We start from the raw sequence: 14053 nt of genomic DNA on the forward strand, positions 1-14053 counted from the left end.
TGCTGAATCAGAATATGACATTTTATGCAGCTGGCCCAGCACCCACCCATAACGGAGCTTTCACCTGCTGAAGTGAAAATATTTGTGTTGTGATAGCAACAGTCCTTTCTTGAGAAGGACTGTCTTTTGTTCTCAGACCATGGCTATCTTAATTTTTTACTGGAATGTTCTTCCTTTTATGAAATTGTTGTGATAAAACATGGTACTTCTTTTAAACAATGTTCTTAGCAAAATCAAAGTTAGCAAAACTATTGTGGGTTTTGACCTTGGGTAATTTACCATCATTACTATCACTAGTTTCCTGACCTTAAAATGTAACAGTGGTTTTGTGCAGATTAAGTGATATAACATGCGTAATGTGCCTGGTACATATGAAACTCTCAAAATTTTCTCTTCCTATGCTGTTAGGTAAAATACTTTAGTTTGCAACGTTTGATAACTCCTGCTTAGACAATAAAGGTGATTTATTGTTTCAGATAAGTGAAAAGTCTAGATCTTGTGGTGGGCATAGGGTATTATTTAAACAGACTTGGCTCTAATTTTCTATGGTTCTTTCTGTTCTACCTTCCTCTCTGATTTGGTTTTGTCTCTGAGCTACCTCTTCAATGTGGCTGCACATAGTGAGAGATCCACATAGTGAGAAAGAATGCAGTTCCTGAAACCAGGAACCAAATTCCAGTCCTAAGGAGTTTGGACCACCCCTGAGCCAGTGACTGTGTGTGACCAGAGAATGCCGTGCATTGACTGGCTTAGCCATGATGCATCTGTTCCTGAACCAATGCCGGTGCTAAGGGAAATGGGATTACCCTAATCAATTTAACGTGCCAGGACCAGTCCCCAAAGCTGGAGATGCTGTAAACCCCAACAAAGCCAAAAGGCTGCCACCCAATGGGCTGGAGGAGAAATGAAGTTGGAGGAATTACCACAGGCCGTTCCACAGCTTTATTCCTAAATATACTTGCTATTGGCTACCTGCTATTGGCTACAGCAGCCTCCTATACATACCCTTACTGCCTGCATTAAAGTAGTTTGGATTAAAGTGAAAGAAGCTTCCAGAATTAAATGTTATTTATGTTATTTACTTAATACTTAAAAGTACTAAAATGTTGTTATTGAAGATTGAAAAATATAAAAAATGAGAGGGGAGAAAAAGCTCTTATGCCACCAGTGAAGATAACCATCATTAAAATTTAGCATTATCATCATTGTATTTCTCTTATGTGTGTGTATATTGTTATATACCAAATTTTGTGTGTCATTTTAAATTGAGTTTTAAGCTAATATATACCTTTCTTGATTATAAGAGAAGTATCTAGTCAAATTTTTTTTTTTTTTTTTTGCGATACGCAGGCCTCTCACTGTTGTGGCCTCTCCCGTTGCGGAGCACAGGCTCCGGACGCGCAGGCTCAGCGGCCACGGCTCACGGGCCCAACCGCTCCGCGGCATAGTGGGATCTTCCCAGACCAGGGCACGAACCCGTGTCCCCTGCATTGGCAGGCGGACTCTCAACCACTGCGCCACCAGGAAAGCCCGGGAAGCCCTAGTCAAGTTTTTAAAATGGGAAAATACAGAAGTGTAAAGTAAAAAGAAAGGCTGGATGGCAGAAAGTAAGACAAAAATAGAAATTTCATTGAAATACCATCTCTAATTTTTAGTGTGCATCAAATATTTGTTTCATGTAGTTGAGGTAAAGCTATTTATACTTATGTTTTAAGCATAATTAACAAAGAAATGCTCATTTGTCCTAGATGACAGATAATATTTACCACTGGATGGTTTATTAGTCTTTCCCAAATAAAAAAAAAATGACTCATCATCAATATGAGTTTTAAAGATGTGAAACTCATAACTCAAGCTTCCTAGCAATAAAAGTGACCACTGATACTATATGTAGCTCTGTTTTATGGAAGGGAGGGTAGGGCTTAACATGTAATAATTCTCTCAGTGTGGCTCACAACTTAGTAAATAGTTTGGCCATTTTTTATTTTAATTTTTAAAATCAAAGTAGTATATGCACATAATTTTAAAAGATAAATACAAACATAGAAGTCCTCTGCTCCACCTCTCCTAGTGGTTCCACTTCTAGGCCATCTTTCCAGAGATAACCACTTTCAGTTCTTTTTGCTGTATCTTCTAGAGACTGTACTGGCATGTGTCCTAATGCTTTTAGTGCCATTTACAGTTATTGATTTTAAACTTTAACTGCTACCTCTCAACTCTAGAATATGAGTACTTAGCCATCTTCCACTCCTCCTCTCATCCTCCAAATATTATATCACAATTTTTGGTTAAATAAACATAAATTGTTTGTGTTGCTGTGCCCATATAAATATTGTTTATGGATGAGTATGTAATTTATTATGATGATACTTCCTTTCTTCTATAACTTTGCCTTCCAGAGTTAATTACTGTCTGACTTGGTTGTTGTTATTATAAGTTTTCTTTATTTTCTATACATCTAACATTATTTAACCCCCCCAAATTTTTAATATTAATTTTTAAAAATTAAACTCTCCCCCTGAAATGAAAAACATATCAATAGAGTCAAACATATCAAGTTCCTCTTTCTTGCTGGCTTGCTTACTTTTTGTGTGCCATCACCTCATCCCAACTGTCCTCCTGTTCCAGGGACACAGACTAACTGCTTTCCAGGTCCTCTGCATAGCTGTTGTCCTGGGATTCCCCTCACTACTCTGTGTTGACTATTTTCTAAAGATTTTTCCCTCTTTCACTGTACTCCTTCATTTAGTAGAGAAAATCATGCATTGGAAGGCCATTTTTTGAGAACTTGCTTATCTGACAAATTTTTATTCATTCACATTCAATTGATAGTTTGGGTGGGTAGGTAATTCAAGACTAAACATTTTCTCTCGGTGCAATAAAGGCATTTCTCTACTCTTCTGGCATCCTGGGTTTGCAGTTACCCTTCCTTGAATGTGGTCTCTGCTTTCTCTCTGGAAGTTCTTACCTCTGTCTCAGGTGTTCTAAAATCTTATCGTGAGCTTTGATGTCTCTCTCTTTCTATTCATTGTACCAAGAACTCTGCAGAAACATGTTCTTCAGTAACAGGATATTTTCTTATATTATTTCTTTGATCATTTCTTTTTATCAATTTGCCTCTCTCACTTTCAAATTCTTACTGTTCTGATTTTGTATCTCCTGTATTGGCATGCTTGATTTTCTTATTTTTCCTCTCCTGTAGCTCATCTTTTTGCCTTTTATATTATTTTCTCCAGGTGACTTCCCCAACTTTATGTCCTAAACACTCTACTAATTTTCAAAAATTCTGCTGACATGCTTTATAATTTCTGTGAACTTTTATGCTTTTCTTCCTCTCCTTTTTCTTCAGTAACATATTCTTCTTGATTTATGGACACAATATGTCACTTAGTTTTCTGATTATATTAATTATACATTTTAAGCACAATTTTTCTGTCCTCCACATTTCTGTTTCTTCTGCATTCAATTTTATCTTTTAAAAATATGTATTCGTATTTTGGAGGTGGCATTCACGTTCCTGGGGATAGTGGGCTGTCTCTTAGGTTCTAGATGGACACTCTATATGCTAATCGGAGGCTCTGTGCATGCGTATGCGAGTGAGGCGATGTGAAGTGAGAGGGATGTGGCCGATTTGAGGCTTCACTGCCGCAGGGTGAAAGGAGAGGGACCTAGCTGTCCAAATGTCAGTATTATTGGCCTTTTATTTGGGCCAGATCCTTTGTGTTAATTTTCTATGACTGCTGTAGTAAATTGCCACAATGACTTAAACCAACACAAATTTATTTGATAGTTCTGTAGTTCCGAATTCTAAAACAGGTCTTACTAGGCTAACATCAGGGCTATGTTTCTTTCTAGAAGGTCTACAGGAGAATTGGTTTTCTCTCCTTTTCCACTTTCTAGCAGCTGACCACATTTCTTTCCTCATGGCCTCCTTCCATGTTCAAAACCAGCAATGGCTGGTCAAGTCTTTCTCATATCTTATAATTCTGACCCTGACTTTTACTTTTCTATCTCCCTCTTCCATATTTAAAAGACACTCTGACTACTTTGGGCTACTCAAATAATCCAGGATAATCTTCTTACTTTAAGGTCAGCTGATTAGCAACCTTCATTCCATCTGCAACCTTAATTCCCCTTAGCCATGAAACATAACATATTCACAGGTTTGGGGGATTAGGACCATCTTTGGGGGTGGGTCACTATTCTGCCTACCACACATTCCAATTTCCTGTCTGATGATCTCCTCTAGGTACAAAACAGGGAATAGAACTGAGATGTCTTGATATTTTACAGGAATTTCATATATTCCCCCTGTTTTCTATTTTTGCAGGGGCTCACTTCCCATTCTCTTTTGTCTTATTGTGGGTTCCCTATAGTTTAATTCTTCTGGAAAATGAATCTCTGGTTCTTGCTAAATATAGAAAGAGATCCATCCATAAACCAGGAACCTGCCTGGGAGGCTGATAGCTCCCTAGATGGGGTGGTCATGTGTGTGGGTAGCTGTGTCACAGGGTAGTATGGCATGAAAATATGAGAGGCTAATGGCTGTTCTTTCCATTTTCAATTCCAGCCACTACTCCCACCTTTTTAGGTACCTGGTGTATTCCTAAGCCTTCTCAGGAGTCATCCATCTGCTTTCCTTCTTTCAAATTTGTTGACCTCCTTTTTTCACTCATTTCTTCTCACATTATATTTCCTCCTGTGAGTTTTTACCTTTTTTATTCCTTTATGTTTATTTTAGTGAGATATTTCAGAAGGATCAGAGATAAACAAGTATAATCATTAACCAGAAGTTGTTTATCATTTTTAAACAAGTGATAAAACTGGAGAACAACAGGTATTATTTTAGGTTGTCACTAAACACGGAGAGAGGTTCATTATAAATTGAGAGGTACAGATTTGCAAATAAACATTCATGTTCAGGTAATTGGAAAAGAGAAAGAAAAAAGAGGGAAGAACAGATTAGGGAAGCACTGAAGATTAAGATTGTTCCAAGTCTGCAGAATTGATCTGATATCACATTTTCAATGGGATTAATGAAAGAAGGCCACACTATGTAAGAAAAACTATGCAAGTTCTTTCATATCACTACTTCTGCATTTTTGAAATCTTAATTTTGAATCATCTCTGAGTTCTCCAGATTATAACTGCGTGGTACCTTATTTTCTGAGACAATGCATACCTAAGAATTTCTTCCTTGTTCCCTGATGCCTGAAAGACAGCTTGTCCAGGTCTAAATATTTTAGTAATTTTTTTCTTTAAATCTCTTCAGATGTTTCTCCATTGTCTTGGGAAGGTGTTATTGTACAGGTGTGAAGATGGCTTTTTGTTCCTTTCTGTACAGCCTGCCTTTTTTTTTTAGTTATTAAAATCATAAATTTAGACAATTTTGGGTTATATGCTATTGATAGTCTAAAAGTAATAAACAGTGAAAGTTACTTTAACATACATATGACACATTTCTGAGATTAGGGTAAACTATGTAGCAGTGTTGTAATCAAGGATTCCTTGAATCAAATACAGATGGTCCTGCTTAATGATCTGTCCTAATTAAAAGCTGTCTTAATTTTTAAATCAGCCTTTCCATGGATTCACAAGTGGGATTATAAATTAAAGGCTAGTAAAAAGCTGAATCACTTAATTATCTGGAAATTTCTTACTTTAAAATCTCTGTAAATCTATATAACTACTTTAACCCTCCTTATTTCAGAATGTCAAAGCCACAAAGGCTAGTGTTTACCCTTTCTGTAGGAGCTGACATATATGTGACGCTTTAGCTTTTATTACAGAGTGGTTGTTGTTAGTCTGACTTGGTCATTTTATAGGCAAAAAAACCTACTTCAGCTGATTTAATTGTCATTTCAATTTTTCACTTTTTTTTTTTTTTGCACTTTGGAGACATTCTCTATTCAAATTACAAGTGCTGTTTTGTTTCTTTCTAACCCTGTTGTCTCAGAGTGTCAATTTCATGGGCTATACAGTCCTTAAAGATAGGGTCAGGTCTCATCCATTTCTATATTTGCAGGGCCAAGCCCAACAATTAGTTTGAAAGATGCAGAGTGCGGGTGAGGTGTAAGTTGTGCATTTATACTAGAGCGTATATTTAAGCCAGGAGTCACAGTGGCCTTTCTCCTACCACTGCATAGTCCTCTGGGCCTCCCAGAACAGATAGCCCGCCCTCTGGCTTTAGTTGTAAACCTATCTGGAGGCATGGATTGTAGCTGAACATACATAGGATGTTTGCCTTTGGGAGGTCCATGGCCCATGCCACCCATGGAACTGCCAACAGCATATCTGACGACATCTTGAGAGGTTGAGTGGAGGGTTAGGATACCTGTTGTAAAGCTGTAGTACAGTTGAGTGAACAGCCTGATATAATGCAAGTGTTGAAGGAGATGAGAAGGAAATGAAAGTCCTGAAACCTGCTCAGGAAGGTGAGGTTTACCTAGATGGCAGGGCTGGAGAACGACAGAAGAGAGCAAATGAAAAATTGCTGAATTCCTGGGCATAGAACATATGGAATTTGAATTCATATATCCCAAATGAGTCTCCATCATTATTTAGGCACCTAATTTTTAAGAACATCACTATTCTCTTCATATTCACAGGCATATATACCTGTATAGTAAATTGTACTATATTTTATTCCCATTGAAGAGTTAAATCTATTTAATCTCCATTCTCCAATGGAGAATTCTTAAATCATGGTCTCTGACTATTCCTTTAATGAACAAGTGAAGTCTTGTGAATAGCTTGAGTATTTCAACAATGGTCAAGTAAGCTTATAAGCAGAAACTTCTATGTAACAGCTGGATCATTGCCTTTATCTAACCAAAACAAGGTGAATCAAGAATTAACCTTCCTAAATTACACTCTAAATATTTGTTTCAGCTTCTAGCCTTGCCACACGTCTATGGGAGATCTGGTTAGTGTTTCTGAATGACCTTCCTAATGGGTGGGAGAAAGCAACCCTCCTGCCCTCTCTGCCCTGCAGACTTCTCCAGTCTTTTCTGGTACCTTTGTTACAGAAGAATTCCAAGATCATGATGGCTCTGATTCGTCAAAATCATTTGGAAAAGGTTTCATTCAGATCCCAACCCTATCATGAAATGGATATCAAACTGGAGTATGATCACAATAACAGCCATAGAGGAGTCCTTAAATACCTCTTCCCAAAGGATTATTTCTTTATGATGCAAGTTAAAATCCAAGGAAATAATTAATATTCCTCAAGGCAATAAATAATTAAAACAATAAAGTAAAAATTCAAAGCCATAAGTACAAAGTAAGGAACTTCTCTCAAATTCCTCCCAGAATTTTCCCGTTTAGGTATCCCAGGGATCTCGTGTGTATAGCCTTCAAACGCTATGGTTCCTGTGTTCCTGGTAACTAATCTATGAATTTTATTCTATTTAATTCAGTTATGTAGAAATATCTAACATTTATTACTTCTATGTGGCAGGTCCAGTTCTAAGTGCTTTGCATATATTTACTACTCAATCTCCACTTAGCTTTTGTTATTCCTGTTTAGAAACTGAGACACAGGAAGGATAGCAATTGTCTCAAGGTTGTTCATGTAGGAAGTAAGAGAACTAAGATTCAAACCCAGGCAATCTGGTTCCAGCATCAAAGTGCTTAATCACACACAATAATGACTCTCTAAAATTCTTACTTTGTTACACATAATTATCAAATCCTATGATTTTACATAGTTTTCTGAGTGAAAAGAGGAAGCAAAGGAGAGCTGCTCAAAATGTTAGAAGCAAATGTTATCCTGCTGTGTTCATTTTTTAAAAATCTTTCACTGACCTCATGAGTACAAAGAAATGTGTCCCCATCCAGATAAAACACCAAAGTGGTGTTCCAGAAATGGATTTGAACTCCAAATCTTTGATGATCGTAGATAAGAGACTTGGGAGAACCTAATTTAAACAAATTGATTTGAGCTAAAGACAAAGCTCAAATTAATGGTACAACCTAGAAATGCTCGCTGAAAGGCTAAATCTTTGGATTTTTATACTATTTGGAAGAGGAGTGGTTCTGTTAATAGGACAGACTTTGTGCAACATATGTTAAGAAAAAATTTGGAAGCACTTAAAAAATACAAGCTGGAAGCTGAATCTTGTAAAAAAAAAAAAAAAGGGAAAAAAATCCTTAAAATATTTTGGAGCTTTTAGGAGAAAGTCAATATTAAAATTAGCATGAATATAGAGAAAGGGCTTTATGAGTCGAGTGTCTGTTGTTTTTCTAAATGTCAGCATGGAAACCCAAACAGACAGAGGTGAGTTAGGTCCCTGGAAAGACTGACTGGGAAAACTGAGTGTTAAGTTTGTGACGTGGTTGATGGCAACCAAAAATTGTCAAGTGCATGATGACAAAGTATTTCCTGGAACTAGGGGCTGCTTCAAGACGTATAAACAAGGGTAATGCGGGGACCCATGCTTTAAACTAAGATGGGTTATTGCCACACATCACCAGCTGTTCCCAGAGAGGGAACAATGTTTCCAGAGAGGTCTCTGGAATTCGGAAACCATTAGCATAGTTTGAGCTGAACTTTATACTGAATTGACAGTCTTTGCATATACAGCAGAGGAAAACACCCAGTTTTAAAACATAACTTCCACTCTTTCATTTTAATGTCGTAATCTTGAAAACAGAACACTTGGCTACTAACCGAGACTAGGGCTTACTTCATTACAGCTCTTAGAGTTTACCCTGAAAATCACATTTCATTGAGTCCTTAACTTTAATTCAAGAAAACTTCCTCTAGAGGTATGACTACCTACTCCAAGGAAGCAGGAAAGTGTATTTGAATTCAAAGTTACCGTCGGACCCTTAGTTTTCTCATCTATGAAAAGGAAGGTTTGGTCTAAACCCTCTATAAGAGTTTGTGGGGATTTGTTGGTGTTGTTTTTAAGCCTCATAATCAAATTCAGATGTTGTTGATATGACCTCCCTAGAGTGACTATCAGTTCTAACAGAAGAGAGGCCTAGGGGTGTGTGTGTATATGTATCAGACATACCCACACACACATACGTATGTATACGTATACATATACGTGTGTATACATATATATGTATACATGTATACATATACATGTATACATATACGTGTGTATACATATATGTATACGTATACAGGTGTATACATATACGTATACATGTATATGTGTGTATGTATATATTATACTCAGAAGTGAATATAATGCTCAAGAAATTTACCACACTGAAAACTAAATAAGAAGCCCTCTCTGCAAAAACCTAGCTTTCCCAGTATGCTTCTCCAGAACATTTTTCTCCCCATAGAGTAAGAAAAGTACTTTGCAAAATTCTTAAAACATCAGCCTAAATAGAGTTGTGACTCCTTCTAAAGTCATGGGTGTTTCTGGCTCACACTTTACCATTTAGGTTACTGTTTACCGGAACAATGAAGTGTTTTTGTTTAAAAGTCTGTCCCCTGTAATTAAACAGAAATGGAACTGAGTCAACAATGGAGTACTAGAAGCTGACAAACTGAAAATGTCAATAAGCTATTAAAGACATGCCCTGTCAAAAGATACTAGGAAGTTGCATTGATCCTGAATCCTTAAGAGAAAAAGACCTTTAGATCAGAAAGCTCTCCTTAAAAGGAGCTGAGGAACCTTAGCCTAATCGTGATTCTTTCCTCTTGCGAACGCTTTCTGATCCAAAGGCTCAGCAACTTGGCCATGCAGCAATGGCATTCTCTCTGTACTGTCTCCTAACCCTTTTGTAAAATGCAGAACATTTGTTTAGCAGAGGGCACCAGTGCTCAGAAAGCATACCGGTCTGATGGTGTGCAATGATTCTGTCTTTTATCTGTCTTTATCCTTGGGGGGTGGGGGAGGGTTCTTTATACCTGGACCACAGAGCAGCCATCTCCATGAAACTTTTAACTAACCCAGTAGGCTTCAAATTTTATGGTGATGGTTGTACAACTTTGTGAATATACCAAAAACCAGTGAATTGTACGCCATAAGTGGGAGAATTATATCTCAACAGAGTTGTTATAAATTTTTTATAGTGTGTAGCGTCACACCTGGATACAGTTCTTGAGTCTTAGCCCAAAGGGCTGAATCTCTAGATGCTGAGTCCAGGCAACCGTGTTTTAAACAGACATTTCAGGTGACTCCAATGAGATGATCCAAGGTCCACACTTTTAGGGAAATCTAAAAGAGGTGCTACATTTTGGTACTTCCTCTAAACAAGAAAAGAAATCCCACAAAAGTTCAGAATAATCAATAATCAGTAAACAAGTAGTATAACCATCCTTCAGCAATCATGAATTTGATTCAATTCATAATTCCCCATTATGAATGTGAATATTATCAGTACTGTAGAAACTGTGATAAATTTTTACTGGAATTAGGTCAGGAGTCCCCTCAGATAACTTATATGAGTATTTATCAGGCCACAGAGGAATTTTCAGTACATTTTCTTACTGAGTCCTCACAAAAACCCTATTGAATTGCAGGAGCTGTAAAAGCCACCTGTCTTCTACAGATGAGAAGGTGGAGATTCAGCAAGGGTAAATGTTTTGCCCCAAACACCTAACTGATAACTGACAATCTGCTTGGATACCAGGTCTTCTGACTCCTAGTTCAGCACTCTTTTCACTATAAAAATCTGTCTAAAGATGCTTCCTCAGCGTATACCAGCATGGCCTGCCTCTAACCTTTAGAAGCTATTGTTTGAGCACATTTATGAAGTTTCTATTATTAATGATGCTAAGAAACTGTACATCTTTTTTTTCTATCTGTGTCACAAAAAGAAAATGCACAACTTAACACATTTACCCCCAATTTCTGTAACAGTTTTGTCTAAAAACTGGATTAATGTACATCAGCAGTGGGGAGCATCTGTGAATGTGTGTGTATGTTGAGAGAGAGAGAGAGAGAGAAAGTAGATATATGGTGTTTCCATATGTTTGTGGAAAGAATGGAATATTATTCTAATGTGAAATTACAAAATAGAATTATCAATTTGTAGGTGAACTGTTAAAAGAAATGAACATGTATTAGATAATTACTATAAATCTACTTCCCTCCTCTCACCAATCCCCACCCCTCCCTGTCTCCATTCCTTAAAGACATGCATTGGGCTCATGGCCTGCTCCACCCAGACCCCACCATCTTCCTGAGGTGAATTAATGTCCCTGTAAATATCTCAAGCCTTTCAGTTCCTTGATCATCTCATCTTTATTAACCACCTCCACTCTACCTTAGATACCCATTCCCATGGCGATGCCATCACCCTGAACTTCCCCATCTTTGAAATATTTGTTCCAAAGATCCCACTGACCACAGCTCTCTCATTTGACATCAAGGAATTCTTCAAGCATCTGGTCAACCCATTCCTCTCTTTATTACTGTTTAGGAAAATCTTAGATTGTATGTTCATCTCTTCAGTTGTACTCTTGTCGATTCCCAAATTCCTGGCCCCATTGTCCTTTCACCATGGGCACCTTCAGAATCTCTACCCAGGCAATCTGGCATTCCCCTTTCTCTGTGCCTACTGCTGACCACTGGCTCTCCACATTTCTCTCTTTAACCTCATCTGGGTTTCAGTGCTGCCTGGAAATCCTTACAGCTCCTTTAGACTTTTTCCATTTTCATCAACCCGTTAAACACAATAACTTGTCTAATAAGGCCATGTGGATGGATTCTCTTCTTTGCAAAGGAAATAGAAGCTTTTTTCATGCAAATGTCTTAAATTTACTACCTCCAAATCTATACAATTAACTATATGCCAGAACCCATCTGTTCACACTTTTCTCTTGCTTCAAGAAGGTAGATGTGGGCTTCCCAGATGGCGCAGTGGTTGAGAATCCGCCTGCCGATGCAGGGGACACGGGTTCGTGCCCCGGTCCGGGAACATCCCACCTGCCGCGGAGCGGCTGGGCCCGTGAGCCATGGCCGCTGGGCTTGCGCATCCGGAACCTGTGCTCTGCAACGGGAGAAGCCACAGCAGTGAGAGGCCTGTGTACTGAAACAAAAAAAGATACTGATTCCTAGACCCACTCCTAGCGATTCTGACTTAATTGGTTTGGGAGGGGGCTCAAGCAAGTATCAGCATTTGTCAAAGGCCCTCTCAGTAATTCTAATGTTCAGACAGGAGTAAGAACTACTGCTTGAATTGGGAATAAACATCTTAACTCGTTGCCAGCTTAGAGGGAAAGATGCTGTATACCTGCTGGACGAAGACTGCCATGAACTGAAGCAAGAACGTGAAAGGAAATGTGGAAGCAGTACCAGAGATAAAAGTCACCTGCCTCAAAGTGGGGACATAAGATCAATCGTTGTGAATGGGGTGTGTGTGTGTGTGTGTGTGTGTGTGTGCATATGCGCATGTGCACGACGTGTGTGACAGAGAGAGAGACTGAGAATGGGGGAAATTTGTCCCCAACCAAGAGAGATGTGCTGAGGGTGGAAGATAGAACTGAATTTTTTTAATACTTCATAATTTTGGACACTTGGTCAGCCTCTCTTCATCTGCAAGCAGAGCTGGGGCAGTTTTATTTGCATATAGAATAGATGGGATCCAAGAAATATTCCCTAATCCAAAAATGTGCCTTCTCTTTCACCTTTCCCATCGACCAAAATGGCTGAAAAAGCCGTCTTTCTCTTGGGTTATGCCAGACCAGTAGTAAATCGATTTCACATTCTCTGTTGGTTTTAGAGCTTGGATTCATTTTCTTTATCAAATGCACCAAGTTAGGCCCTGGACTGGTAGAAGGAGTGAACAATTTAAAAGAAGCCTTATCTAGGCTTAGCTCTGAACCTTAAGAACAAAGGTTCTTGCCTGAGAACAAAGTCCCAGAAAAGAAGTGCCTCAGGTGATGGAGAAATAAGCCATAATGTGAGGAAGGGATCCTAAAGAGGATGTCAAAGATGAGGTCACCAAAGGCAAACGTGCCTCTTTTACAATTAACTGAATACTGCAGTTGTAATTTGCACTGGTGAAAACCCTGGATGTTGAAAAATGGTTCTGTCTCTGTTTCTCGACTCAGAGTCAGCTGAAGGTGTTCATGTTCTAGTGCCTCTGGATGGAAAGCAGGGGTTGGTTTGGAAATGTTTTGGTTTGGAGTAGAGCTCCTTAATGACTGTCCACTGACGTGGCTTTTTTTTTTTTTTTTTTAACATTCTGTATTATAGCTGTATTAGATCAGTATGTGGCTTGTTCTCATTAAAAACAAAATCTGATTATGAGCCTTTATTTGTTGAAATTACTGTAAGCAAACACAGTAACATTTATTTTTCATCTAGGACTAGATTATGAAACTTGTGGTTTACCCAGTTATTTTGAAACTTCTGCTTTTCTGCTCTGGCTTTTGGCCTGCTGACTATTCCATTTACGAGGGGTGCTCTGCTGCAACGGAAAGCAGTGGAAATTCTAGGCCCTCACCGTTTGCTTGCTGGGTCAGCCTTACAGGTCGTCTGGAAGTGAAGGTAGCCCAGCTCCCCTGATACCAAAATCTCTCCCCTGCTCTTTCCCATCAGGGTGTCTGAGGCTTCTCTCGGTCAGCCTTCACTTCCCTGGGGTGGTATCAGTTTAAACTGCACTGGGTCAAACACACATCATTTCATTATAATGTAAGTTAGCTCATCATATGACCTAACACTCAAACAACTGGAGAGGCAATTTCCAAGGAAACAGGACTCGAGGTACATTTCTTCATTTGGGGCTGGGAGTACGATTAGCGGTTAGTTAGGAAGGGTTCAGAGGACAATAATGTAGCTGTTAAGTGACTTACATTCCTATCACAACATAGTCAGATGGGTCCAAGGTGTAAATATCAAACAGCGAGCAGAGTGCATCTTGCTTGAGCAGGTACTTCGCCTCGACTTTATCATTTGTACAAGATTAAGCTATAAAGAGGGTATCGGTGTCAGTTTCTTTCAGTTTGGGCCCCACTCAAAGAACACGTTGTGAAGTCATTTTTACCTCCAAGAGTTGGCTGTAATCCCTACAAAACCCAGTTTATGGGGATTTGGCGTGAACACGTCGTTTTCCTGAGACGGGGCGGGGGGGGGGG

This window comes from Lipotes vexillifer, unplaced genomic scaffold, assembly GCF_000442215.2.
Source record: "Lipotes vexillifer unplaced genomic scaffold, Lipotes_vexillifer_v1.1 scaffold907, whole genome shotgun sequence".
In the NCBI taxonomy this organism is placed as follows: Eukaryota; Metazoa; Chordata; class Mammalia; order Artiodactyla; family Lipotidae; genus Lipotes; species Lipotes vexillifer.